This window comes from Canis aureus, chromosome 5, assembly GCF_053574225.1.
Source record: "Canis aureus isolate CA01 chromosome 5, VMU_Caureus_v.1.0, whole genome shotgun sequence".
In the NCBI taxonomy this organism is placed as follows: Eukaryota; Metazoa; Chordata; class Mammalia; order Carnivora; family Canidae; genus Canis; species Canis aureus.
Genome location: NC_135615.1, coordinates 65677316 through 65705199, shown reverse-complemented (window position 1 = coordinate 65705199; position 27884 = coordinate 65677316). Strand labels below are relative to the sequence as shown.

The following is a 27884-nucleotide window of genomic DNA, read 5'->3' as shown; positions in this document are numbered from 1 at the left end:
ACGTTTGTCCTAGACAAGCAGATCTTTAGTTCTGGTTAGATACTGGCCAACAATTTATATTCCCAACCCCGTGCATGAGAGTTTTGCTTGCTCTAGACTCATCATTACATCACAGCTTGCCAACAACCATTGAGTTTACAACTGTTCCAAATGTCTCTAAGCTTCACCAGATGGGTTCAAATGATGGCCCCTACCATATCCAGTAGGCTTTTTCTGATTGAACAGCTCCCTACCCTTCCCACCTTCCTCCACAGAGCTATCGGTATTAAAACAGTGCACTTCTTAATTGCTAACGATGATGGCATTTATTGAGTTCTTGCTATGTGTGCAGTACAAGTGCTGCTCAAGAATTGGTCGATTTAATGACCATAACAGCCCTTTGAGATAGGTACACTTAATAGCAGCCCATGTTACAGATGAGGAAACTGACACACAGAGGGGGGAAATTACTTGTGCAAAGATACACGACTGGTGAGTGGCAGTGCCAATGTCAAAGTCCAAGAAGTCTGGCTTCAAAGCCTCTCTCTTTAACTCTTGTCTCACGTGCCTATTAGCTCAGTCTTCTGTGCCATAGCTTGTGAGCCACTGCCACCTCCTCCCATGGCCGCCCCCCACCCTCCATGAAAGGCACGCTCTTATTGTTCTGCTCAGACAGCTGTCCTCAGTGTATCGTTGGTGTCCAGGCCACCATCTGGTGCTGGTCTGGGCTCCCCTCCTCTGGCCTCCCTTAGGCTGTCGTCTGGGAGCTGTGGCTCATGTCCTGTGGGAAATGAGTAAGGCAACGGGCTCTGTGCTGTGTCAGAGGGATCCCACAGCAGACTGGCATGGGCTCTGGGTGTCTTAGCTCTGGTGGCCACAATCACAGGCTCAGGAGAGGCTTGACTAAGAGCCAGCAGGGCCAGAACTATTATTCTTCCCCTACTTGCAGGCTCAGGTGCCAAGTCTGGCTCATAACAGCAGACTTTTCTTTCTTTCAGGAGGATTTATACTTTAGGGGTCCCCGTTCAGTCTGGGTTCTGGTTTTATATGATACAACGGGAGATGGCAAGCTTAAGCACAAGAGGAATGGAATGAAAGAATTCTGGGTACCAAGAGAAGATTGGAAAGTCCTTTGAAGTGTTGCCTAGACTCTCCCAGGATTCCATAGGGGATGTTCCTCCAAAATAGGAGGAGTGTTTAGATGCTGGGGAGGATGGCGAGACAGGGAGAGAGAGAGGGAGAGAGAATCTCCTGGATTCTGGCCCTCACCTAGGAAGTCCTTCAGCCCCTACCCTGACCCCATGTAAATTAGCTAACACCAAGAGGGTGACTAGGAAAGCTGGTGTGGGATCCCCCCCAGGCACTGCAGAATGCCAGGGGTAAGTCTGCATCTGGAACTCTTTTCTTCATCACAGTGGCTTCACTGCCAAATGAAGGGCTCGGCCCTTTTCTGACAATGATTTGTCCAACTGAAGTCATGGCGCCATCCAACAGTGAGGAACACACAGGGTGAGAGCTACAGCCACGCCTCTGCTGAATGGAATGCTGAATTGGAAATGATTTATGCAACAATTTCTCACCTCCTTGTTTCACATTCCACTCTTAAGATAACAACTTAAACTCTTTGAGGGGAACAAACCATAAGAAACTCCTAAGGATAGAGAGCAAAGTGACAGTTGATGGAGGGAGGTGGATGGAGGATGAGCTACATGGGTGATGGGGATTAAGGAGGGCACTTGTTATGATGAGCACTGGGTGTGGTATGTAGGTGACGAATCACTGAATTCTACTCCTGAAACCAATATTGCACCGTATATTACCTAACTAGAATTTAAATAAAAATTTGAAAAGAAAAGAAAAACATTTAAAATCTGAAGTGTTGTTTTCAGGAACATCTGGTAAAAAATTGTTTGTGTGGTTGTCACTGTTGGCTGTTTTGTTTTTCTTTATGAAAACTACCTAAACACAAAGTCAACATGTTATATAAAGGTGAGGCACATTGCTAAATATGTAAAGGAAGCAGTATTGGATTTAATTGCATTTACAATTTTAAAGTGCAAAAATAGATTGCAGAAAGTAATCCTGAGATCAATTTTAGAAAGTTTTACTTACTTACTTTACTTACACCAAAATGATCAGTGAAAATGTTCATTTTGACCAAATTTGATATGGGCATTTCACTTAGTACCGGAGACAAATTTAGGTATTTATGACATCATTATAAAGCTACTGGGGCAGCCAAGATTGCCTGACAACGTTTCTGTATTAAAAAACAAAAACACTGACAAGTGCCTTAAAAAAGAATGTTGCTGTTGTACGAAAGTAGGAATCAAAGAAACCAGAAGCTTCCCTGAAACCTGAAAACCAGTGGAAATAGCTTGAATTGTGGCCAAATTGTCAAAAGAGTGGAAAAATGGATCCACGAGATATTAAACAAAAAAGAAAGGAAAATTGGTGACTAATTCTGACAATTTGTTGCTTTGACCATAGTTCCATCTGCCTACTTGCCTGGGGTTGTGGTTATCTATCAAACAAATGAAAGATGCTGGTGGGTCTTGGGGAGATCCAGCATCCACACACTGCTTGTCCCTTAATCGTGTCAGGCCCCACTTCCCCTGCCAACCCACTCCTGGGGTCCAACTTCTAGTTCTGGATGTTCTGTCAATATTGCTTATTACTTTTGAATATTTATGCTCCCATTATGGTGTGGCCAAATGGCCCCAGTTGAGGAGGGAAAAGCTCCTCTTTATGGAACAATACCAGCTAATAAATAAAGGAAAGAGACAATTAGAAGATGGCCATTTTGCAACTATTAATACATTTTTTATAATAAATTTATTTTTTATTGGTGTTCAATTTACCAACATACAGAATAACACCCAGTGCTCATCCCGTCAAGTGCCCCCCTCAGTGCCCGTCACCCACTCACCCCCACCCCCCGCCCTCCTCCCCTTCCACCACCCCTAGTTCGTTTCCCAGAGTTAGGAGTCTTTATGTTCTGTCTCCCTTTCTGATATTTCCCACACATTTCTTCTCCCTTCCCTTATATTCCCTTTCACTATTATTTATATTCCCCAAATGAATGAGACCATATAATGTCTGTCCTTCTCCGATTGACTTACTTCACTCAGCATAATACCCTCCAGTTCCATCCACGTTGAAGCAAATGGTGGGTATTTGTCATTTCTAATGGATGAGGAATATTCCATTGTATACATAGACCACATCTTCTTTATCCATTCATCTTTCGATGGACACGGAGGCTCCTTCCACTGTTTGGCTATTGTGGACATTGCTGCTATAAACAGTGCAGGTGTCCCGGCGTTTCATTGCATCTGTGTCTTTGGGGTAAATCCCCAACAGTGCAATTGCTGGGTCGTAGGGCAGGTCTATTTTTAACTCTTTGAGGAACCTCCACACAGTTTTCCAGAGTGGCTGCACCAGTTCACATTCCCACCAACAGTGTAAGAGGGTTCCCCTTTCTCCACATCCTCTCCAACATTTGTGCACAGCAAAGGATACAGTCAACAAAACTAAAAGACAACCTACAGAATGGGAGAAAATATTTGCAAATGACGTATCAGATAAAGGGCTAGTTTCCAAGATCTATAAAGAACTTATTAAACTCAACACCAAAGAAACAAACAATCCAATCATGAAATGGGCAAAAGACATGAAGAGAAATCTCACAGAGGAAGACATAGACATGGCCAACATGCACATGAGAAAATGCTCTGCATCACTTGCCATCAGGGAAATACAAATCAAAATCACAATGAGATACCACCTCACACCAGTGAGAATGGAGAAAATTAACAAGGCAGGAAACCGTTAATAAAATTAATTGACACGGGCAAGGTTCATCAGTGTTGTTGAAAGCATTAGGTGGAATGTTGACCAAGAATGGATTTTTGCACAATGCCAGGGTACCGACCCCATACTCTACCTGCAAAAAGAAATATGTAGGGATCCCTGGGTGGCTCAGCGGTTTGGCCCCTGCCTTTGGCCCAGGGCGCGATCCTGGAGACCCAGGATCGAATCCCACATCGGGCTCCCGGTGCATGGAGCCTGCTTCTCCCTCTGCCTGTGTCTCTGCTTCTCTCTCTCTCTGTGACTATCATAAATAAATAAAAATAAAAAATAAAAAAAAGAAATATGTAATTGCATATTGGCAAGATCTGGCTTTTGCCCCTCTATCTAGGAATTAAATTTATCTAGCATCACTAATGTAGGAATTCTGTTGTCCTGGGCTTCCTGATGGGATATCATGATGAAGCCATAGCTTCACCTTTGAGGGATCCCTGCTAAAGATGTTGTACCCACTCGTAACCAAGCCTTTAGCCCTAATTTTGGTTTATGGTAAATACAGAACAAAGGGACAGATTAAATGATGCCACAAGGAAACAATCAGATAGACAAATACAAGTTGTGCAATATTCCTTAAGGTAAAAGGTCTAGTATCTTCAACAAACTCAATGTCATGCAGAAAAAAGTAAGACTGAGGAGGGATTGTTCTAAAGAAGACCTACGAGACACAAGTGCAAGATGTGGCCTTTGGATTCTAGCTTAGACAACTCTAAAAGACATTTTTGGAACAAATGAGGACTTGAATATGGACTGATTATTAGATGCTACTAGGGAATTAGTGTTGATTTTGTTAGATGAGATAATGATACTGTGGGAAAGTATCCTTATTTTTTGACAATGCCTGCTGAAGTTCTATTGTCATTCTGTTTGAAATTTACTTTCAGATGGTTCAGCAAAACTAAAAAATACGGATAAGCAAATACGTTAAAACTAGGGAAGTTCACAGTCTATTTTTCTATAACACTTTTCAGTTTATTCAGACATGTCTTCAAAAAACTTGAAAATAAAAATATTCCAGTGCATATGAAAACCTTTAAATCTCCTAATAGTATGGTCGCAAACGGTGAAAATACAAGAGCAGGGACTTATTCAGGAAAAAAAAAAGGGGTAGGCCATAAAATACTGACTTTATGGCTCTCATAGCAACAGTAACTTGCAGGAGACGTGGGTGGTGGAGTCTGCATGTGGTGGGTGGTGACTTTGCCCTAGTGCATGAGATCTCCCACCCTGGTGGCTCGCCAGCCATTGCCAGAGTTTATGATTGGGTTTACGAAATTCATTCAATACTTTGGCACCTGCACAAGAAATACATGTGTGCCCTTGGAAAGGTAAGTGTGCCCTTGGAAAATTTTAGAATAAAACCAAAAAACCAAACAGCCCACTAGGTCTATAAAATCCGTGTGGAGTCTACAAATTGTCTCTCACTTCTCCCCTATTCCCTTGATTTTACTGTCACTTCCCATGAGGCTGAGGTGGACCAGGCTTGCCTTTAGATTCAGAAGCTGTGATTCTTGACTGCTAAGAAAGGCATAGGTGACCTTGAACAAGTTACTTGGCCCCTGGGGCATTAGATTTTTCATCAGTAAATAAAGAATGACAAAGTCTGTCTTCTAGATTTTTTGGATTTTGGGTTTTCTTTTTCTTTTCAGGTGGACTTCGCAGAACATAAATTAACCATTTGAAAGTGAAGAATTCAGTAGCATTTAGTGCATTCTCAAGGTTGTACAACCGTCACCACTATCCACTATCCCAATGCAGAATTTTTTCGTCTTCTCAATGGAAGCTCCGTAGCCATTAAACAAGATTTCCTCACTCCCCTGGAAACCACTAAACAGCTTTCTGTCTCTACGACTTTACCTATTCTGGATATTTCAAATGAATGGAATTACACAATAAGTGGCCTTTTGTGCCTACCTTCTGTAGCTTAACATAATGTTTAATTCATAATATCGTAGCATGTATCAGTACTTTATTCCTTTTTATGGCTGAATACTATTGTATTTAAATACCACTATTTGTTTATCCATTCATCCATTGATGGACATTTAGGTTCTTTCCACCCTTTGGCTATCGTAAATACTGCTGCTATAAACATATGTGTGTTTGAGTTCTTGTTTTCAATTCTTTTAGGTGTCTAGCTAGAAGTGAAATTGGTGGGTCATCTAGTGATTCTATATTTAACTTTTTGGAGAGCTGCTAATTATTTTCCGTAATGGCTGAAACATTTCACATTCCCACCAGCAAAGTGTGAGGGTCCAAATTCCCCATATCCTTACCAACACTTTTATTATTATTATTATTATTATTATTATTATTATTATTATTATTAAATGTAGCCATCCTAGTGGGTGTGAAGTGGTTATCTCAGTGTGGTTTTGATTTGCCTTTTCCTAATGACCAGTGGTATTCAGCATCTTTTCATGTGCTTATTGGCTATTTACATATCTTCTTTGGAAAAATGTCTATTCAAACCCTTTGCCCATTTTTGAATTGGGTTGTATATTTTCTTACTGTTGAGTTGTAGGAGTTCTTCATATATTCTTATACTAATTCCTTCTCAGATATAGGATTTGTAAATATTCTGTCCCATTTTGTGCGTTGTCTTTTCAGTCTTTTGATACTGTCCTTTGATGTACAAAAGTTTTAAAAGTTAGTGAAATCCAATTTTTGGTTTTTGTTGTTGTTGTTGCCTGGGCTTTTGGTGGTATGTCTAAGACTCCACTGCCAAATATAAGGTTACCTCTGTGTTTACCATGGGGGTTACAATTAATTTCTGAATTTATATCCATCTAGTTTGAATTGATTCCAAGTTAGCTTCCATAGCACACAAAATCTTTGTTCCTATACATCTCTGTCTCTTCCCTCTTATGCTGTTATTGTCATAAATTATATCTTTATATGTGTGTGCTTATTAACATAGACTTTTATTTATTGTTTTATGCATTTTTCTTTTAAATCAGATAGGATTTTATATATATAAATATATAAAATTACATATATAAATTTATATATAAAAAATATATATAGGTGAGGATATGAACAAATTGGAACCTTCATGCATTCCTGGTGGCACATAAAATGATGCAGCTGCTGTGAAAAAGTTTAGTGGTTCCTCAAAAATTATATGTAGAATTAGTGTACCATGTCTGATGCTTAACTGATCACACCACTGCCCCTAATTTACATACATATATTTATATTTTAAAAAGATTTTATTTACTTATCTGAGAGAGAGAAAGAGCATGAGCATGAGCAGAGGGGAAGGGTAGAGGGAGAAGCAGGCTCCCTGCTGAGCAGGGAGCCCCACATGGGGCTCAATCCCAGGACTCTGGGATCATGACCTGAGCCAAAGACAGATGCTTAACCAACTGAGCCACCTTGTTGCCCCTTACATATTTTTTTATAATAGTCTTCCTAATGGGTATGAAGTAGTATTTGATTTGGAAATGCCTAATGACTAGTGATCTTGAACATCCTTTAATTAGTGGTCATTTGTAGATCTTTAATTAGTGGTCATTTGTAGATCTTTTTGGGAGGAATGTCAATCTTTTGTCTATTTTTCAATTTGGTCATCTGTTTTCTTGCCCTTGAGTGTAGGAGTTCTTTATGTATTCTTGATATTATTCTCTTCTCAGATATACAACTTGCAAATATTTTCTCCTGTTTAGTGAGTTGCCTTTTTACTCTCTTGATGCACACAGGTTTTAATTTTTATGAAGTTCATTTTACCTAATTTTTTTCTTTTGTGGCCTGTATGTTTAGTGTTATACTTAAGAAACCATCACCAAGTTTAAGGTCATGAAAATTTTCTCCTGTGTTTCTAATAGTTTTATAGTTTTAACTCTTAAATTTGGGTCTTTGATCCATTATGCCTTAACTTTGAAATTGGTAAGGGTCCAATTTCATTACTTTGCATGTGGATATCCAGTTTTTCCATGACAATTTGTTGAAAAGATGGTCCTTTCCTCATTGAATGGTCTTGGTAGCCTTGTCATAAATCAATTGATGAAATATGGGTTTATTTCTGGGCCCTTTATTCTGTTCCATTGATCTATATGTCTATCCTCCTATGCTAGTACTACAGTTTTGTTAACTGTAGCTATAGTTAGATTTGAAATTGGGAAGCGTGAGTCTTCCAAATTTGTGCTTTTACAAGACTGTTTTAGCTATTTGGGGTCTCTTGACATTCCATATAAATTTTAAGATAGATTTTTCTCTTTCTGCAAAAAAAAAAAAAATGCAGTTGGGATTTTGACAGGGAGTGCATTGGGTCTGTAGATTGCTTTGGGTAGTATTGCCATATTACTGATATTATGTCTTCCAATCCATGAATTAATTTATTTAGGTCGTCTTTATTCTTTCAGCAATGTCTTGTAGTTTTCAGTGTACAAGTCTCTCACTTCCTTGGTGAAATTTACACCAAAGTATTTTATTTTTTCAGCTGCTGTTGTAAGTGGAATTTTTTTATTAATTTCTCTTTTTGGATTGCTCATTGCTAATGTATAAGATTCAGCTGATTTTTGCATGTTGATCTTATATTCAGCAACTTCGCTGAATTTATTAGTTCTAACAGGTTTTTTTGGGGTGTGGAAACTTTAGGGTGTTCTATATTATAAGATCACGTCATCTGTGAGTAAAGATAATTTTCTTTCTTTCCAATTTGGATGTCCTTTAATTGTTTTTCTTGCCTAATTGTTCTGGTTAGAACTTATAGTGCTGTATTTCAAAGAAGTGATAAAAGTGAAAAAGATAAAAGAAAGACATCTTATCTTGTTCCTAATCTTAGGAGAAAAGCTTTCAATCTTTCACCACTGACTATGTTAGCTAAGAGTTATTATTTGGAGCATCTATCACATAGAAGTTCTGTTCTATTCCTAGTTTCCTGTCTGTTTTTACCAGGGAAGAATGTTGGATTTTGCAAAGGCTTTTTCTGTATTAATTGAGGTCAAGGTGCCAACAAGTTTGGTTTCTTTCTATTGGCTTGGAGGTGGCTGCCTTCTCACGTGTGCTTACGTGGTTTCTTCTGTGTGCCATGTGGAGAGGCCGAGAGAGAGGGAGGGGGACACAACTCTGTATCATTGCAGATTAGAAAATTTCAATTGTCTTATCTTCAAGTCTGCTGATTCTTTCATCTGCCTAATCATATCTGTTATTGAGGGATGCCTGGGTGGCTCAGTGGTTGAGCCTCTGCCTTTGGCTCAGGTCGTGATCCCCAGGTCTGGGAAATGAGTCCCACATTGGGCTCCCCGGAGGGAGCCTACTTCTCCCTCTGCCTGTGTCTCTGCCTCTTTCTCTCTCATGAATAAATAAATAAAATCTTAAAAAAAAAACCAAATCTGCTATTGAATACTTCTTGTGAGCTTTTCATTCCAGCTCCAGGGTTCTATTAGATTTTTAAAAATATTTTCTACCTTTTTATTAATATTCTCTATTTGTTCATACTTTGTTCTTCTGGTTTCCTTTTTGTTTGTCCATGGTTTCCTTTAGCTCATCGAACATATTTAAGACAGCTGATTTAAAGTCTTTATCAAGACTTATAATATCTGGGCTTCCTTGGGGACAGTTTCTGGCAATATTGTCTCATCTTGTGAATGGGCCACATTTACCTGTTTCTTTGTATGTCTTGTAATATTTTTGTTGTTATAAGTGGGCATTTTGAATATTATAATATGGTAACTCTCAAAATCAGATTCTCCTCAGTTTGCTGTTGTTGGTTTTTGAGGGTTGCAGCCATCCATTTGTTAATGACTCTTCCAAACCTTTTTTTTTTTTTTTGCAAAGACTGTATTCCTTGTTGTATATGGTCACAGAAGTCTCTGTTCCTTTATCTCAGAGGTTAGCTGGTGATGTGAGAGATTTTCTTAAATGCTTGAACCAAAAAGAAGAAAAATACTCTACTACTCTTTGCATATTGGTTCTGAGCTGGGACATTCCTTCAATGCTAAGTCAGGCCATACACATCTGCCTTGACTTTCACTTCTTCCTTGTGCAGACCCCAAAGGTCAGCCTAAGGTAGAAGCCTTAGGTCCTATCAGATCTTTTCTGAGCATGTGTCCATCCCTGGGAATGCATGTTGTATTCCAGATTCCCTGATATATATATAGGGGCTCTTTGAAGTCCTTAGTGTCCCAAGGATCTTCCTCTTTAGTCTCTCCCTTTCCAGATTTAGGGGTCTGTCTGCTGTTTACCTTGTCTGTCCTACCCAGAAAGTGGCAGGCAAATGGCTACAGGTAGTGTAATGCTTTCTACAGATTCCGCATAGAAAACTACTCCAGCCTGAGGAGGACAAAACAAAGGTCAGCCTCTGTGCTGGTCTCTCAAATCAAAATGTATAACTACAGTTTTTTTGAGAGCAAGATATGCATTATCCTCCAGCCTCAGCAAGTTACACCAGGAATGCAGGCTGCCATCCCCATGGCTGCCACTGAGCTGGAGAATTATGGATGGTAGGCAAGCAAAAATGCTACACAGTTTTTGAAATTTAGCAGCCTGTTTCTTCACTAAGAACTCCCCTAGTTGCTGTAAATTTTTCTTCTTTTTAAATTCTAGCATTCCAAAAGAATTGATTTTGTTAGTTTTTACAGTTTAATTGCTGCTTCTGCGGAGGAATCAATTCTTGGAGTTCCTTACTACTCCATTTCTGTGCCATCACTCAACCTTACCCAGGTTAAAAGAATTTCTTTTATAATAAAAAAATTTAAGCATACACAAAAGTGAGGAGGACATTTAAATAAATCCCCATGAATTCATCAATTTAAAAAATATTCAGAATATTATTTATATTAATATTTTAATATTTTAAAATATTTTAAAAATATTTTAATTTTTTAATTAAATTTTTATTTTTTATTTTTTTAATTAAAATTTTTTTTTAAATTTATTTATGACAGTCACACACAGAGAGAGAGAGAGAGAGGCAGAGACACAGGCAGAGGGAGAAGCAGGTTCCATGCACTGGGAGCCTGACATGGGATTCAATCCCGGGTCTCCAGGATCGCGCCCTGGGCCAAAGGCAGGCTCCAAACCGCTGCGCCACCCAGGGATCCCTAATTTTTTAATTAAATTTTTAATTTTTAAAAAATATTTTATTTATTTATTCATGAGAGACACAGAGAGAGAAAGAGAGAGGCAGAGACATAAGCAGAGGGAGAAACAGGCTCCCTGCTGGGAGCCTGATGTGGGACTCAATCCCAGGACCCCGTGATCACGACCTGAGACAAAGGCAGATTACTCAACCAATGAACCAATGAGCCACCCAAGTGCCCCTCAATCAGTCTTTTTTTTTTTTTTTTTAAGATTTTATTTATTTATTCATGAGAGACACAGAGAGACAGGCAGAGACATAGACAGAGGGAGAAGCAGGCTCAATGCAGGGATCCTGGGACTCCAGGATCATGCCTTGAGCTGAAGGCAGATGCCCAACCACTGAACCACTCAGGGATCCTGTTCCGCCCCTCAATCAGTCATAAAAATGATCAACTCATGGCCAATCTTGTCTCATCTCTGCCATCAACCATTGATCAAAGACTTAGTGCTGTGCTCAGAGTCCTGCACTCATTGTCTTGTTTTCACAGTAACTCTATGAAGTAGTCACTAATATCTCCACACCACAGATCAGGAGGTTGAAACTAGGGGGTTTCCCTTTCCCAAGATCACTTCCTGAACCAGGACTGGGACTGGGATCAGAATCACGGCTCCAGCTGATTCCCCAGTTACTATTACTTGGAAACCCATTGGATGCTGACAGCACCCTGAGAGGCAGGTGTGAGGGACAAGGCTATCATTCATTCCAATCTACTTTTATCTGCTTCTTGGTAGGCAGGACTGTGGATCTAAAATTTTGTGTAGTTAGGCAGGGTCCAGTGGCAAGTTGTGTCAATGAAATGTAGGCAGCAGCGACATATGTCATTATTAGTTGCTGGTGCTTTGCCCTCCATCCTTCTCTTTACTTGCTGTGGGGAAACTGTGAGGCCTTGCTCTGAGATGCTGGTTCTAGGTATAGATTGAGAAGCCTCTGTCACCTTGGGTCCTTGAGGAATGACTACAATAGGAGAGCACAGCTCTTTGCCAACCTTCATTGTACATGTAATGTGTGCGAGAAATATACCTTTGTTGTGGTAAACTGTCAAGATTTGGGGCTCATTTGTCACTGCAGCATCACCTAGCCTATCCTGACTAGTAAAGCCAGGGAACGCTATCATGCCTGTTTCATACATATGGAAACTAAGCCCCAGGAGCTTGCCCAATGTCAAACACCTAATTTAGTTTTAGAAATAGGGATGGAATCCACATCCCTAATCCCTTGTCTAGATTCTCACCTACTGAGTTCTGGCAGCATGTGTAGCTTTCTGAAAAGGGCTGACCTGACATGGAGTCCTCATGTGATGCCGGCAGGATCTTTTTTCTCAGAGTACCTCTCTCATGCCATGGCTTCTGTGTCTGAAATCCTGCATTTTTAAAAGCATTGTTTCATTCATCGTGGAGATGGGTTGTTGGTATGTGGGTGCAGCCTATTTTAGAGACCTCACCTATTTTGCCATGGTTTTGGAAGACGTGACTTTTCTGACAGTTTTATGAGACTAGGGAACATGTGTATGGCCCAAAGTTAGTCTTTCTTTCTTTCTTTTTCTTTCTTTCTTTCTTTCTTTCTTTCTTTCTTTCTTTCTTTCTTTCTTTCTTTCTTTCTCTCTCTCTCTCTCTCTCTCTGTCTCTCTTTCTTTCTTTCTTTCTTTCTTTCAGATTTGTTTGAGAGAGAGAAGAGAGCACAAGCAAAAGAGAATATGAGTGGTGGGGAGGGGCAGAGAGAGAGGGAGAAGCAGGGTCCCCACTGAGCAGGAGCCTGATGTGGGGCTCCATCCCAGGACTCTATGGTCATGATCCGAGGCAAAGGCAGATGCTTAACTGGCTGAGCCACCCAGATGCCTTGGCTCAACGTCTCTGTGCATGGTTTTCAATAGGAGATCCAGGTTTGAATCCTACTTACTCTCTGTAAGCCAATTAATCTCTTTAAGCCTCAATTTTTCTCAGATGTAGAATGAGGCCAATAAGAAAGAGGTTGTATTAAATTAGTTAAACCATATAAAACACAACACATGACTGAAATAGAATAATAATAGTTGCAACAGTCACTATTACCAGGGAAAGGCTGAAAGTTTTAGTGCCAGGGTGTTGGTTTCGTAGGTGGCTTTAGAGCAGCAGGATGTTTCAGGATCATCTGGCTGCTGGTCTTGGGTAGTGTGGATTGGGGAAGAGGGCAGAGGAAGGTCGCCAGTGGGAAGGCAGTTGAATTAATGCAAGTGGGAGCAGAGACAGGTCCAGGCCAGGATGAGGACAGGGAGTGATAGGAAAGGACAGTCACCAGATCATTGGAGAAGGGAGAGCTGGGTAGTCGTGACAGTTGCTTTGAGTGTTCTCAGCAGGTCTCAAGCCACTTGTACTGACCGATTGGACAGCCCAGGCCCTGTTTTGAGTTCTGCGTATTTATCCAGGGCCTCCAGACCAGCCGGTGGGCTGAGTCATCCCTTTGCACCTTAACGCCACCTGGAGTCACCTCCTCTCCCTGAGAACACAGAGAGGAAACCTCCTGGGACCATCCCAGATGCCAAGGGCAGGAGCTGGCAGCCGAGGCCATGCTGGGAGCTGGCTCTTCCCTTTAAAGCAAGGCTACTGGCTTCAGAATTCCTGGCCCTGGGCACTGCTGGGGTCCCCCTCCTGCTTCCCCGGGAATCAAACCTGCTTGGTCTCTTTTTCCAAGTCAGCTGAAAAGTTTCTAATCTCTTTGCAAAGTGTCAAGTATCTTCCAGTGCCTTGAAAGGTGATTTTCTAAAAGCAGATCAAACAGTTCTGACATTTGCTGCCGAGCCATTTTAAGTCCTACTACAGGCTTGCCGCTGGCCTCTGCGGCTCGACTGGCTACAGATAAAGGTTGAAGCGGCATCTCTCGTCACAGACACGAGGAGCCTGCTTGTGGGAGCCACATCCTGGAGAGAAACATATTCCGTAAAAGTTAATCTGCTGCTTTGTCTTGGCCAACAGTTTATTCTTTCATGAAAGCCAGGCTCTGGCCCCCAATTGAATTCTGCGCACACATTTTTTTAATTTGCTGGAATTTGCGAAAACACATCAGTGGCCCTGCTGCTTTTTGGGTTTTTATGTTTAGCAAAATAATCCCACGGCACAGCCTTCAAAGGGCTCTCAGCATCCCTCTCTCCCCAGCTCTATTTTGGCTTTCCAAAGAGGGAGCAGAACAGTGCTCAGAGCCCGTGAGGGAACGCGGGGCCCGGGGTCACTCACCCACTGTACTGTGAGGGGCTGCTGGCCAGGACCATCCAGAATGGGCTTGCCAACTCAGGTGCCTGCAAGGGTCAGGCAAATAAAGCAGAGGGCAAGTGAGCTGGTTGGGGCCGGTGGGGGGGGGGGGCAGCTGGGAAGCAATGAGGCACAGTGGAGACTGCAGCAAATGAAGAGCATGTGCTCTATCTACAGGGGGCAGTCGGCCCTAGCACAGAATGGGGACTATCATGGGGAAGGTGGGGCCGGTGCCCTCAGAGCTTCCTGTTTCCTCAAAGAAACAGGCGTTTGGCATTTTCAGAATGTGAAATCTGTCCATTTTTAAATGTTGGCCCATATTCTCTTCAAACGCTCTGCAGGCCAAGCCAAGCATGTCTGCTGGCTGACTCTGCCTTGCAGGACTGCCTGTTGGCAATCTTTGATCGAGGAGGCAGAGATAAGGCGTAAGGAGGGCAGACTCACCTTTTCTCTTTAACCTGGGAGGTCATCCAACTGCATGGCCTTGTTCCACAGGTGGGGAGACTGAGGTCCATCATTCAGAGGTGTCACCGATCTTTCCTGTCTGCCTCTAGCCTTTCTCCTCCAAGACTTAAGAATGTTACTTCCCAAGATATAGACTTAAGGGGTGACACCTCCCCAGGATCTGCATGTTAGTAGGGAGACCACAGAGGCTTTACCATTCAGAGAAGTGCCTCTCTTCAGTGGTGGAATTTCAGACTAAGTGACAGGGTGGTGGGGTGAGGGCTTTCTAAAAGTCTCTCGATTGCTAGGTGATTTTCCATATTGCCTTGTCCCAGATGGTTCCTGGGGTAGGTCTCCCCCTAGCAATATTTGCCACAGGTTCCTGCTCTCCCACAAACCTGCTGGAGGCACAGGCTGGTGCCCATGAGGAGCTGGGCTGCTGGGCTGCTGGGGCTCACACCTGCAAGGCTAGCATGCAACTCCCAAGGTGTCTCTGGCTCTGGCTCTGGCTCTGGCTGGCAGGGAAGGCAGTGCCTCCGGCCCTGACAGCTCAGTAACACAAATCCAAGCAGCTAGTATTCTTCTAGGACCTCCTCTGGGCTTGGCCAGAGCAGAAGCAGTTCACTGCGAGGAAAGGGTGGCCTTCTCACCTTTCCATCCTGCTGGCATGGTCAGCGAGATGTCTCTCCTGCCCCATGCTCCCAACCATGTCCTCGTCCTGCCCCCACACCTCCTCATGCTCAGTCTGTCAGAACCATGACCACCAAATTAGCCCTTTGTGATTTCATTTGGCTTTTATTGGCTCAAGCTGGATGTTGGAGATGAAGCCAGATGTGAGGCCGTGGGACCACTTGAAAGGCCAGGTAATTAGCAGCATCTGCCTCTGACTTCTTATCTTGACAGGCGGACACACAGGGCAGTGACCTGGGAGCTGGGAGGCAGTTGCCTTCTCCACATTAAATGAAGCAAAGGCCAAAGGGGAGCCTTAGTCTGCCTGGAATGCTGCCATCTGTGTGTGCACGTGTGTGTGTGTGCAAGCACGTGTGCACACACGTGTGTAAGCATGCATGTGTGCAAACATGTGAGTGTGAGCATGTTGAAGAATCATCCCCTCCATCCATTGCTCTCTTGCCTCCAGGTCTAGGAAGAACTGTCTGCCAGTGTCTAAACACCTGAGGGTAGAATTAGCATTATTTTTAAGTTGAGGAATAATTTACATATGATAAAAGGTATAGATTTTAAGTATACAGTTTGAGGAGTTTTCACCAAGGAGCAATATTCATGTAATCCATACCCTTAACAAAGATGAAGATGTAAAACATTCTCATCACTCCAGAAAGTTCTTTATGCTCTTTTCCAGTGAATTCTCCTCTGTCCCGCACACAGGCAACCACAGTTCTGATTCCTATCACCACAGATTCAGTTTTTTCCTGCTCTTAAATAACATGTAAATGGAATCATGGAATATAAATATAGACTTACAGTCTTTTTTGTATTTGGCTTCTTTTGCTCAACATAATGTTTCTGAGGTTCACCCAAGCCATGATATGTACCAGTGGCTCATGCTTTTCTGTTGCTGAGTATGATTCCAATTTTAGAGTGTATTGCAATTTTTTTTATTCATTCTTGAGTTGAAGGAAATTTGGGCAGTTTCTGGCTTTTGGCTATTATGAATAAAGAAGCATAATAAATTGCCATAAATCGAATGGCTTAAAACAACACAAATCTATGATCTTACAGTTTCTGTGGGTCAAGTGTCCAGTCACAGGCTGGGGGGCCCCTCTATTCAGGGTCTCACCAGGCTGAAAGCAAGAACGTCTGCTAGTGCTGAGTCTCATATGAACTCTGGGCTTCTCTACTGAGTTACAGAATTGTTGGTGGAATTCAATTTCTTGTGGTTGTAGGACTGAAGTCCTCAGCTCCCTGAGTGCACCTTCCGTTCCCTGTCATGTGGCCTCCACAATATGGCAGTTTGCTTCTTCAAGGCCAGCAGGGATATATCTGTTGCTGCTTCAGATCTCTCTGACGGCTTTCATCTCTGGCCTCTAGACCCTCTTTTAAAGGGCTCACCTGATTAGGTCAGGCCCACCCAGGATAATTGTCTGTTTGATTAATTTAAGGTCAGCTGAACAAGGATGTCTGAGAAATTCCTTCACTCTTGCCACATAATGTAACCTAAGCACAGGAGTGGTATCACATCATATTCACCCTCAGGACATGTATACCAGGGGATGAGACTCTTGGAGGCCATCTTGTGTCTACCACAAGGAACCATGAACATTCTGGATTTTTTTTTTTTTTTTTTTTGGTTACTCAAGTGTGCCTCTTTTAAAAGATGAGAGCATTTTCTATTGTGCTAAAATAACATCATCGCACTTAATGAAGTAAATCATTATTTCTTTTTTTTTAAATTTATTTATTCATGAGAGACACACACAGAGAGGCAGAGACACAGGGAGAGGGAGAAGCAGACTCCCTGCAGGGAGCCTGATTTGGGACTTAATCCCAGAACCCCAGGATCACGACCTGAGCCGAAGGCAGATGCTCAACCACTGAGCCACCCAGGTGCCCCACGGTGGGGTCACTTCTGAGGCAGAGCTTTGGGCAGGTGATGGTGAGGGCTGTTTCTTGGGGGCATGGTGAGTTCCAGACTGCTGTTGGACATCCAAGTAGAGCTTCCAAGTTAGACAGACAGTTGGACACTGAGTCTGGAGGTCAGGGAGCAGCTAAGGGGGAGACAGCCAGAGAGGGGGAGAGAAGGAGGACTTCTGAGGGCGTCTCTGCAGACGGCCCTGCACACCTCCCTGGCACAGGCTGGTCAATCATGGGGGCTGAGCCACCAGGCATCCCTAAATCATTATTTCTAAATATCATCTGATACCTGCCTCATATTTAGTAAGGAAATCTGCTCTCTTAGCAATGTGTTGTAGCCAGTTTGTGTAAGTGGAAGACCTTGCAGTGCCTGGGGGCACCTGTCCCTTGGATTGCCTTCCATCTAGTACAGTACCCTTTGTTGTGGCTGGATGAAGGAGTGGCTCATGGTTAGTGGGGTTCTTCCTTTTGTCACCATTCAGCTTGTTTTACATCCTCTTAACAGGAATTCAAATTGATGGACCCTAATAAACATCTTCTGGCTGGAGCATATCCTGTGATAGCTCAGAGCTTCAAATGGTATCAGTGGGCAGATAAAAGCTCGTTGGTTGTCCCACTGTTTCTCACTTATGACTGACTCCTGGGTTGGAGTGGGGACCGCCTTACCCTTTCTGGTTCCATTTTTTTCCTCCTGGGCCTGAAGGAAATCTGTAAGGTCTTATTTTGTACAACGTGAATGTTCAGTTATGCATTGACAATTCACCTAATGGTTTTTAACACATTAATTGATCATCCTTACCTGAATCAGTGGTTATATTAGGGGTCAAGGGTAGACTTTTGACCCAGCATTTCAGCTCTGCAAAACTAGGGTTCAGTCTGAAACCAGCGGGGTCCATATGGTATAGTAGACCCATGCCAGGCCTAGGGGCAGAGGTGGCCTGGGATGGGAGGGGTCGGGAGCCCCAGTCCTGTGGCAGCCTGCACACAAGTCAAGCTTCATGCCTTACTTCCCTGAAAAGTCCAGGAGGCCAGGCTGTGTCACTGCTGAGTCCCAGACCCTGGGGCATGTGGTGGAGCTCCCAAATTATTCTCGACAAATGAATGTATGAAAGCATGGTAAGTGTATGACTGAATGTTCATGTAGCCCAAACACAGGGCTCCCGAGCCTCCTGAAATCTGTACTTGGTTCTGGTTTCCTGGTCATTTCTCAGACCAGAGGCCATTCAGGAGGCCCAGCCATGCACCGGGAGACCTCTCAGTGGGTCTCTGGTGGCCTCCCCATCTCTCACGGGGAGCACACCTTGATGTACCCCTCTTCCACCCACTGTCCCAGCGAGCCTGCACTGGGGGTTATAGCTTCCTGAAGCAGGGCTCTGCCCGCCTGCTGGATTGGAGTCTCCTTGAGCCTGTCTTCTTTCCCAGGGCCCCATCACAAGGAACCAGCCTGGCCAAGCTACAGCTGGAAATACGGCCAGGCAGCACTGGCAGGGCCAACCACCTGTAAGGTGCCCATCAGATAGCAAACACGAGGAACACTCAGGCAAGTTGGGGTGGGGTGCATGCACTCCCCAGACACTATTCCCTCCACTCTGGCCTCCCTCCCAGAAAATGGCTCAGCAGCTGGGTTCCGGCTTCAGGCCAGCTGCCCCTCCTGCAGAGAAATCTGCCTTTAATTTAGAAGTTCTATTTCTTTCTCCGTGGAAAAGTCTTTGTGGTACCAATTAAGGAACTCTTTTATCCCCTCCGGTTTGGGGAGTGAGGAATTTGGAGACTGTCTAGGAAGGGCTCCTTTCCTCACTAAATCCCAAGGCAGGGTGACTTTTCCTTGGGAAGGGCACCTGGCAGGAGGCTCTGGGAGAGTCCTCCCTGGCGATCTGGAGATGGACAGGTGTGGAGGGCTTGCTCTGTGCTGGACACTGACCACGCTGCATGCGCTGCCCCACAGTGTCTTCCCATCCACAGGAAAGTCTGCTGTCATTGCTAGTTTACAGAGGAGGGACCTGTGGCTCAGAAAGGTCACTGTCTTACTCCAGGCTAGTCGGGTATTTGATGGTGGAGCCAGAATATGAAGCCAGCTTGGCCTGATTCCAGGGTCGTGGCCCACAGTGGTTCATTATATTGACAAGAGTATGTTATTTAGTGTTTTTATTACAGGCCATCAGATCTAGAAAAACGTACACTTGGGTCAGACATGGCCACATTTTGCACAATTTAGAACTTATTCTTCTCTGTGGAGTCTCCAGCATGTCTGTGTGAAGTCCCCAGATCAGGGTGACAGCTCCTAGGAAGAACCAAGGCATGTGTGTACACACGTGCGCATATGTGTGTGTGTGTGTGTGTGTGTGTGTGTGTGTGTGCATGTGCACGAATTTGTGGGAAAGGCTCTTCCTTATCCACTCCTTTCAGGCTTCCCAGCCTTTTTTTTTACCCAGGCCTTCCATTCTGGCCACACCAGATGGTCCTCCCGTTCTGGTCTTGAAGCATTTACTGGGCTTGGATGTTCCTGGGGTCTGGAATATTGTCCCTAGGATTCCACCTATGGATTCCTTCTCTCTTGATCCCCCAGTGAACACTGCACACCTTCATGCTTTTCAGAATGCTGATAATACTTTATTGTATCAAAAAACCACCCTATTCATTTATTTCCCTTGGGAAGGGCGCCCTATTCATTTATTTTCTCTTGAGAAAGGGAGAATCTCAAGCAGACTCCTGCTGAGCATGGAGCCTGAAGTGGAGCTCGATCCTACAACCCTGAGATCATGACCTGAACCGAAACCAAGAGTTGGGCAGGCCCTCTGTATTACGTTTTTTAAAGCTTGGCAAAAATTTCAATACAGAAAGCTAGAGGAAATCAATATGACAAATATGCTCAACTACCCAGAACTAACATATGACTAAATTTTGTCATCTCTGTTTCAAATTTTTTTAAAAAATCAGAAGAAAAAATATATCACTTAAAACATTAAAGTCCTTTCTGAAGCCCTTTAGATTCATTTTCTTCCTCTCCTCCACAGAAGCTGCCACTATGATAAATTTAGGGAGCCAGGGCAGCCCTGGTGGTGCAGCAGTTTAGTGCTGCCTGCAGCCTGGGGTGTGATCCTGAGGACCCGGGATCGAGTCCCACATCGGGCTTCCTGCATGGGGCCTGCTTCTCCCTCTGCCTGTGTCTCTGCCTCTCTCTCTCTCTCTGAATGAATATAAATAAATCTTTAAAAAAATTTAGGGAGCCAAATTTGTGTTTTAATATCTTCATGGCAGTTACATACAATAGCATATAATATTGTTTCTTGTGGATAACATTTTTACATGTTCCTATCTTCATATCAGTTTCTTGTTTATTTTTCACACAAGTTCATATTTGTTACATTTTTTTCAGTATTGTTGACCTACCTCATTCGAGTTCATTCCTTTTAAAAGCTGTATGGAATTTCATTTATGAATAAATCACAGAGCCTAAAATTTCCCCCACTGAATCCATTTGGCTTGGCTTTCCAGGAAGCGGACTTGGAGACAGGGATTTGTGAGCAGCAAGTGTGCTGGGGAGTGTTCTCAGGAAGACCACGTGTGAAGGAGCGAGGGAAGCAGAACCAGGCGGAGAGAGAGGTGGGAGTGTGATGTGGTTGGGACAGAGACCTCAGCTGATCCCTACAGGGTGCGCTGGAATGGGGTGAGCCTTTCAGAGTTGTCCTCCATCAAGACAAGTTTCCAGATGTTTATGCTCCCTCATTGTCCAGTCATTGGATGAAGGCTGTCTCCGGGAAAGGGCCATAACGTTGGGTGAGGTAGCTCTGTTTGTTGAAGGTTAAGTCCCAGAGAGGACTCATGTGGAGACCACCTGCAGCTAACACTTCTGGCAGTTGGGGAAAGAGGGGAGTGCCTCTGTCCTCAGGGGGGATCTGGGCAGCTCAGCCCAGCATCCAATACAGTCCAGATCTTGCACTGCTCAGATCCACCTGCTTCACATAGTAAATTCACCACCTCTGGGAGTAGTTTCTCCAGTATTCTGGGAAAAATGACAACAGGGAAGTTAGTGGGACATCTGTAGCCCCTGTCACCATGGCTGGTATTGAGGCCATGTCAGATCTCATCATCTCCCATTTATGCTGTCCATTCGTGTTCCTTTCATACCCATTCTATGTTCATTTCATCCTCTGTTAGCACCTCTACTGGTCTAGGTGGCTTTCCTGCTGGTTGCTGGTGTGACTCTGCCTTTCATCATTGAGGAACTGTACTCTTGTTCATTATATTCTTCCCAGACCATAATTACTGTTGGTGTCCATTTGCTGTCAGAATTTGGAAATACTAAGGGACACTCAGTTGATTACCTGGTTTCCTAATGTATTTTTTTCTGCTGTCATTATATAATGGCAGCCCTACACCCTTCTGCTAATAAGGATGAAGTTATACTTGCCAGTATAGTGACTTAACTCCTTGCCTATTAGCCTCTTGGAATGAGGAAGCCAAAGTAACCAGATGATGGCTATAATTTTAAGTTTAATGTGTCCCCTGGTGGAAGTATGTCTCCTCTGGAAGTCGGAACTTCTAGATCCACAAAGTCTAAAGTTAAAGGAATGAGAAACCCAAATCCCCCAGTTAGATTATGGTAAATGACGGTAATTGGGCCACACCCACTTCTGACTGTGGTTCCTGGACCCAACTACTTTATTGGGAATGCCATGCATAGTAGTCATTGCTTTAGAGTTTATTCACATCCTGAAGGATGGTGTACCATCCTCACAGAATGTCCTCTCCAAGTTGGCATCTTGGCTACACCTTTCAGGCCAGTAACTTCTAAGTGGTGTGGTTTGTGATAGGCAGCCTATGGTCATTTACCCACCATTGCACCTCTTTTGCTGTTAAGTGGGTTTCTTAATCTGAGGCATTGTCATCCCAGATGGCAATAGTAGATATCTAGTAGATAGACCACTCTGCAAATCCTAGGGTAGTGGTACTGACTGGATCCTGCAAGCAAGAGAGGCAAATCCATATGCAGAATACGTGTTGACCCCAGCCAAGAAGATTTTCTGACTCTTTTAGGGTGGTAGGGGTCCAAGCAAGTGACTGGTTGTTCTTTTTAAGCAATAGTGTCATACTGAGGGCTCGATGTTGGTCTGTTGTTGGCATAGTGGACATTCTTCAGTGGCAGTAGCTAGATCCACCTTGGCAAGTGGCAGCTCACCTTTTTGGCCCATATGTAGCCTTGATTCCTGCTGCTGTGGCTACTCTATTCATGAGCCCATTTTACCAGCGTTGAGGTGGCCAACTACAGAGACTGGCAGACACTGACTGGCCAAGTTGTTCTGTCTACTTGGTTGTTTTGCGCCTCTTATATGGCGGCTGCTCTCGGATGAGAGTTAACACAAGCCACATAGATCTTTACAGTTGATACTCACTCTCTTGTGTCTATCATGTTCCTCTTCCCCAGACCTCCCTGACACCAATCTCCTGCTTTTTTTCCTTCCAAGCCTCTGACTAAATAGCGTATGGATCCATGTAGAGTCTTACCTCAGGCTACTTCTTTTCCTGCACAAATGGAATGATCAGACATGTCCCCCAAAGCTCTGACATTGGGAAGATTTTCACTTACCTCTTCCAAGATGGCAAAATAACAACAGATCATTTTTGGCTTGTACCACATGCTGAAATGACCTGCCTATGAATCGAGCTTGGGCTTTTTCCTTCTCCATCAGCTGGTCAAAAGATTTCCCCCAACCCAAAGGCCATTGGTGTGAGTTCAAAGAGAGGAACCAGTGATGGATGACATGGCAGTGTGGGCTCCCCAATCATGCAGCTTCCTTATACTTTCAGGCCTTGCTTGTTCCTGATCTGAGATGGTCTACTTTCATTGTATGGTCGTTGCTGTTGGGCCTAGTCAACCTTTTGACTTAGCAGGTCTGATGGAACTCAGCTGCGTGGTCATTTGAGGTTCAAGATCAGATGGTTCATTTCTAACCAGGTTCAGTAACACTTTGGGAACTATTTTATAAAAGACGTGTGTTTTTATTTAAAAATGTGTATATTTTATAAAAGGTGTATACTTTTCTGTTGCAAATGGTACATTCTTACCCTTCTGTTGGGGATTGCCAATTCTACATGGCATCTTTTTTCTATCACAAATACCTCTAATACCATAGGGTCTGCTGAGTCATATGACCCAAGTAGCAGGGTTACTCACAATACAGTCTAGATCTTCCTGTACAGCATTTTCCTGCTCTAAGTCCCACTCAAGACGAGCAGCCTTACATATCATGTGGTATATAGACGGGAGCAATATTCCTAGGTATGGCGTATGCTGCCACCAGAACTTGAAAAGTCCTTTTAGACATTATCCTCTGTGGTAGGAGGTACAGTTTTCAATAATTTGCTGTTTTATTTTTTAACTTTGGAGGGGATATCCCAGACCACTGGACTCTTAAAAAACTTCACTGATACGGTGGCATCCTGCATTTACCATAAGGTTTGAATCTTACTCTTGGAAATACATATATCTTACAAAAGCCTCCAAAATACTTGCCACTGCTTGTTCATCCAGTTAGCATGATGTCATTGATATAGTAGATCACTGTGATTTTCTGTGGGATGTCCAGCCAGTCTCTTTGGACTAGATTATGATAGACAGCAGGAGAGTTAACTTAGCCCTGGGAAAGCTGAAAATGTATACTATTGCTCTTCTTCCATGAGTGGGAAATCTTTCTGATCCTTTTCCTGAAAGGAATAGAAAAGAATGCATTTGCCAGATCAAAGGCTGCACACTATGTACTTGGGGCTGTGTCTAGCAAAGATTGCACATCATCGGGCAGCTGCAAGTGAGGCTACTACTTGCTTGAATTTACAATTGTTCACTGTCATCTTCTAAGACCACCTGTTACTTAGGAGCCAGACGTTTGAATTAAATGGGAATGTGATGGAAATGATACATCCTTTAGGTTTTAAGGGTGGCACTGATCTCTGCCATTCTCCCTGGGAGGCAATGTTGTTTTTGACATACTATCCTCAGCTAGAATGGGAGGGTGGTGTCAGCGGCTTCTCACTTGGCCTCTACCACTGGCCCTGGAGCCAGTGCGGGTAGGGAAGTTGTACCACGTATGTCTCTTCCTATCATATATTCAGGGCTGGGAGAATGACATTGGTTGGGTCTAGGGTCTCAGTGAACCCATTGTGAATCAGGTGTGAATCAAGCCAGGATATCACATATTGCCCCACATGTCCCCATTGTCCCCACATATCCTTCTTTAAAGGTAGGGGGCATGATTCTGCTTCAGTTCCTTGAGTATCAGTGTCAATTCAGATCCTTTATTTGAAAGTCACTGAAATGTACGGACACTTTTCTTTCTCAAGTGTGTGGATGTACATGTAAAGGACTGTACATCCCTTTGGAGAAAATCTGGGGGGATTATGACCATATATACTTGCCATGGTGTTGCAGGGTTCTTCTTTGTGGCAACCTAGTTTCTCCTTTAGTCAGTGGTTCCTGGGTCTGAGAATGGGCCCAGGTCCAGAAATTCGCCAAGGAACCGTGATTTTAGTAAGCTGCTGGGTGGCTACTCTTGGCTTTCTGATAATCCATCCTTGATTTCTTTTGGTTGTATAGATTGAGCATTACCCTGTTAGCTGCCCATCTATCTTCCTCCTGAAGATGTCTTATTCTATTACTAATTTCCTTAATCTTTATTTTTGGATCATGCTCTCCTGGTTGCCATTGCAGATTTGCTTTTCATTACGGTGATTGTACCATTCTGCTTCCAATGGTTAAGTATCTATTCAAGACCTTATCATCCCCATCGTGAGGAGGGAGTCTGTTCTATAACGCATCTCCTACCTTGGGCTGGTGTCCTAGGTGTGAGCTCCTTAGTGATGCTGGGGCTACCTCACTACATTATTCCCTACTATGTTGGGAAATGCAGTGCCCTTTGGGCTGTCCATGGAACATAGCCAGCTGGTGGGTTAGTTTGCCTTTGCATAGTATATCCCCTCTGGCATGCCAGAGTCTATGAGCATTCCTTCCTCCACCATCTTCTGTGACAGCTCTGGCATTTCTCCTTCACTTTGTACAGTCCATCACTTTCTCTAAGCTTATAAGATCCATTCTATACTGCATTAGTACCATTTCCCAAGGTCCTTGCCAGGGTGTTCAATCTCATCATGGGAGAGCGCTCTCATCAATATACTCTCCTTTATCCAACATTATAGTCCATCTCCCTCCGTTAAGAACCCTCAGGACCTAATTCCATTGTGTTCTCCTGGCTCTTGTCAGTGTAGATTGATAAGATCCCACAGAATCTTCAGGATATAATCCTCTCCCTCTTTTGTACACTCAGCACTGGGGCCAGGCTATGATCTGATCCTAGTTATTGGTGGTGGCCAGGAGGAGAGTTAGGAGTCAAGTCTATTTTACAAGATCGAGGCCTATGCACCATTTCTAAGCAAAAGGAAGAACCTTTATTTAAAAAATTTTTTTTAAATTTTTATTTATTTATGATAGTCACACACAGAGAGAGAGGCAGACATAGGTAGAGGGAGAAGCAGGCTCCATGCACTGGGAGCCCGACGTGGGATTCGATCCCGGGTCTCTAGGATCGTGCCCTGGGCCAAAGGCAGGCGCCAAACCACTGCGCCACCCAGGGATCCCTAAAAAAATTTTTTTAAAGATTTCATTTATTTATTTGAGAGAGAGCACAAACAGGGAGAAGGGCAAAGGGAGGAGGAGGAGCAGATTCCCCTCAGAGTAGGGATCCCAATGTGGGGCTGCATCCCAGGACACCAGGATCATGACCCAAGCTGAAGCCAGATGTTTAACCAACTGAGCCACACAGGCACCCAGGGAAGCATCATTAAAGGGGAGGAGGGGCCATTTCTGTGGGGCCAGAGGGTTCAGGAAGATCTAGGGTTTCATGATTCTTGAGCATCCTGACCCCATCTTAAGAGCCAAGGTCCCACCCCTGACCAACCAGGGGGCTAATTTGGGCATAAGCAGATTTGTCAGAATCAGTTGAGAATTCTGCTTTCTTTGGAGTGCTGCTATTTTTATGAGTAAGTCCTGGGCTCGATGTTGAGCTTTTTATGCCCTCTTGCTGTAGGAGATGAGAGCTGTACTTCACCATAAGCTGGTGATTAATCGCCTTCAGCCTTTCATTGTCTTTCCCTGCTACATTTATTGCACTCAACAAGAGCCATCCAGTCTCTCTCAAATGCCTGAGAGGTTGTAGCACCGATGTGTTCCCTTCTGCCAGTTTCCTATCCCAGTTCACCCTCTGTGAGAATGTTAACACCTCCCCATGCCAGGTGCTTGTGATTCCACCTATCTCCAGTGATGGGTCCTCTCAGTCATCTGGCCAGGTAGGGATTTTGGATCCAGCTCCAAAATCCCAATTTAAGGTGCCTATTCTTGGACCACCTCTGTTACACGTAGGTTTCTAGAGAAACAGACTCTGAGATGGAGATTTAAATGCAGGTGGCTCATGAGAGTGCTCTCAGGACCGATTTGTGTGAGGGACTGTGGGAAGCAGGTTTGGATGGAAGAGAAGGTGGGCTGCAGCACAAATGCATCATAAGCCTTAAAGAATCGTAGAGGGAGTGCGGCTGGAGCTGGGGAAGCCCTACTGATTTGTGCTGAGCTGACACTAAGGGGCTGGGTGTCTATACCTCTGCATAGATCTGTCATTGGAGGTAGGCTTCCCCGGGGAAAGCATATAAGGTGGGCAAGGCAGCTCCCCTTGACTGAAGGCCATTCTCAGAGAAGAACTCAGTTATGAGCCATTAGTAGCCAAGGCTCCCAGGAGATGGGGCAGTGAGTACGGAAGGTCGTCTAGGCAGCTCACCACAGCATCCATTATAGAGAGGTACATGGTTTCCGTGTCCCCCTATTATGACAATGCTGTAATGGCCATCTTTGCAATCTCTGACCTGTGCACAGGTATGAACAATACTTCCCTGCCTGCTTCACATCTTGCAGCCTAAACAGAGTATGATAATGCACCCATCTCAGGGTAAAGAGGATGGAGTTGAGAGCCCAGGGGTAGGCTGCTTGTGTTGCAGCTTGCAGCGGGCCCATACTGAGTTAGCCTAACCCCCGTGGTTGCCCCCAGACTGGAAAGGATCAATATTTCTGTCCTACACACCAGGGTTGGAACTCTCTATCTGGTACCTGCATACCTAGATGGAGAACCGCTGGAGGCAGGGTATGTACATCGCCAGCTTTCTACATTTTGGCATTTGTTTTACAACACTTCAAAGAGATGCCATTTTCCAGGGTTTGGACTTCAACATTGTCACTAAGCTGTTGAGTGTGAAAGGGTGTCTAATCATCATCTTCTGCTCACCAGTGTGTTGTGCATCTCTTGGCCGGTTTTTTGGCCATTTGCTTCCCTCTGCTGTGACTTGTCCATCACCACTGTTTCTGCTGGGTCGTCAGTCTTCTCCATATTGACTGTGGGGGTCACTGCTTCGCTCCCGGGCTGCCTCTGCTAATTCAGTGTCCCTGCTGTCATGGGCACAGCCTCCCACCCAAGAAAGTCTCTGATTCTCTGCATCTTTGAATCTGGAGAGGTCCATCTGGTTGCCTGAGAGAGAGTTCAAGTCACATGCTTGCACCTTTGCTGCTAGAGAGTCAGGAAAGCAAGCACCTGGCTCCTCCAGCTTTGCTTCTGCAGTTGAAGGCAGGAGTGGCTTGTCACTGAGTCCTGGAAGGAGAGGAG

The 27884-nt window shown here is 43.9% G+C and overlaps 3 long non-coding RNA genes across 8 annotated transcripts in view; 2 read left to right on the top strand and 1 right to left on the bottom strand.

Annotated features, from left to right (window-relative positions):
• LOC144314416 (uncharacterized) overlaps positions 1 to 27884 on the top strand; it is an 88014-nt gene that overhangs the window by 33143 nt on the left and 26987 nt on the right. The gene's annotated exons all lie outside the window — the stretch shown is intronic.
• On the bottom strand, positions 3019 to 15317 carry LOC144314414 (uncharacterized). Of its 3 annotated transcripts, none has more exons than XR_013380290.1 (4): positions 14599 to 15317; positions 14140 to 14201; positions 3926 to 4093; positions 3019 to 3524 (listed from the first exon to the last, which is right to left on the bottom strand). It is a non-coding gene; the product is annotated as an uncharacterized LOC144314414 (long non-coding RNA). The 3 variants fall into 3 exon arrangements; XR_013380291.1 differs by lacking the exons at positions 3019 to 3524; positions 3926 to 4093 and adding exons at positions 12637 to 13405; positions 13579 to 13826; XR_013380289.1 differs by lacking the exons at positions 3019 to 3524; positions 3926 to 4093 and adding an exon at positions 12637 to 13826.
• The window catches only part of LOC144314415 (uncharacterized), a 29390-nt gene continuing 16929 nt past the window's right edge, over positions 15424 to 27884 (top strand). For 2 of the 4 annotated variants that reach the window (XR_013380292.1, XR_013380295.1), the window contains exon 1: positions 15424 to 15461. This is a non-coding gene — a long non-coding RNA (uncharacterized LOC144314415). Of the gene's footprint in view, positions 15462 to 20685; positions 20794 to 27884 lie in introns of all 4 variants that reach the window. The other 2 variants (XR_013380293.1, XR_013380294.1) reach the window with 2 other exon arrangements.